This window comes from Electrophorus electricus, chromosome 1 (genome assembly GCF_041902795.1).
Source record: "Electrophorus electricus isolate QZ-2024a chromosome 1, ASM4190279v1, whole genome shotgun sequence".
Lineage (NCBI taxonomy): Eukaryota > Metazoa > Chordata > Actinopteri > Gymnotiformes > Gymnotidae > Electrophorus > Electrophorus electricus.
Genome location: NC_137497.1, coordinates 8,394,643 through 8,396,220, shown reverse-complemented (window position 1 = coordinate 8,396,220; position 1,578 = coordinate 8,394,643). Strand labels below are relative to the sequence as shown.

Genomic DNA, 1,578 nt, shown 5'->3' with positions numbered 1-1,578 from the left:
ACTGAAAGGTTTTTCATTCTGTTTTCTGTGTGTTGGAGTGGTACAGATACAGATGTTGTACACAGTATGAGTGAAATGTGTTATAGAAATTTATTGTAAGTATTTGAGATGAAATATTGTTCTTATAATATGTTACTAGAGTTTAAGTATAATGTTTATCTAGCCAGAAAAGTCTGTATATTTGATTGAAGTAGGTAAAACAAAAGTAGATTAAGAGAAAAATAACTTACCTATGATTATTTTTGTCGAGAGACTTCCATGTTGTTTTGGAGGGAAAAGAAACCGTAGTGTGTTAAAGGGGACTTTTATGGAGAATATGCCTGCCCGAAGACAGGAAGTGACATCACCTCATTTGCTGTTTTTCCATATTTAAGTTTTTAAGGGAAAATTCAAGAGTGATGTTTTGAAGTTGATTGATATTGGAGAATTTATGATTGCTGGACTTTTATTCTTGTAAATGCTAAACTTTCCTTTTTTGAACATTTTTGTATGTTTTTGATGGGATGTGGTTTTTCTTTTGCACTGGAGCACTGCGAGCCAATAAAAACCTTTTCTTTTGTATCCACTTGGAGTGCTTAATGTTACCGCCAGATATTACTGCATTACAGTAGTCCAATCTTGATGTAATAAATGCATGGACCATCTTTTCTGCATCATGTGAGGAGAGTGTTTTGATTTAAATTGTGCATGTGCTCATTATACCAAGGTACTATTTTTTTTGTCCCTAATGATTGTGTTCTTAAGTGGAGCAACATCATTAAAGGTGTACAGGAACACCACAAACAAAGCACACGGGGCAGAGCTGGGCAGAGATCTATTAATAATAAAGACAGAAACAAGGGCAGTTAAATTCTGGACACATTTACAACACAGCGAGCCAAACTTATATCATTCTAAAGGTCTGGAGTACCAAGAGCTCAGCAAAGAGAACAGTCACCTCACTCAGCTGGTCTGGTAATACAGTTCAGCATTAACACAGTAACACTACACGAACACACACTAACACTACACATGCTCAGGGCCAGAAAATAACAGCAAACCCAATCAGAATCACCAGAATTACAAACAACATCACTTATTGGGAAACTCAATCAAAATGTTATCTGACCCTAAATCAAAAGTACAGCGTGGCAGATTACCTAAGAACACTGTCTGATCCAAAACTGAGGTCCACCCTGACCAAGTACAGACTCAGTGACCACCGCCTGGCCATAGAGACCAGCAGACATAAACAGTCCTGTTTACCTGAAGAGCAGAGACTGTGTCAACAGTGCCAGAACTATAAGATCCAGACAAAGCTGCACTTTCTGAATGAATGTACAACATTTAGACAGATTAGAACTAAATTCTTTAAGAACATTAGCCACGTATTCCCTGAGTTTAAAAATCTCCCTGATGAGGAGAAGCTACCGTATGTTGTTGGTGAACATAAAGAGTTCAACACACTGGCAGCGCTGTACGTTCACTCCTGCCACAGTCTGAGGGACAGTGAGTGACCAAGTCAGATACCAGAAACACAGAGACATTATTATTATTATTATTGTTATTATTATTATTATTGATATTATTATTATTATA

The 1,578-nt window shown here is 36.9% G+C and overlaps 1 protein-coding gene across 1 annotated transcript in view; it reads left to right on the top strand.

The window, feature by feature from the left end:
• Positions 1-527, top strand: part of LOC145657008 (NACHT, LRR and PYD domains-containing protein 3-like) — a 50,005-nt gene extending 49,478 nt beyond the window's left edge. The window contains exon 16 of the mRNA XM_081711160.1: positions 1-527. This exon is cut by the window's left edge and continues 1,342 nt beyond it. The gene's annotated coding sequence lies outside the window, so the exon portion shown is untranslated.
• Positions 528-1,578: the final 1,051 nt, after the last annotated feature.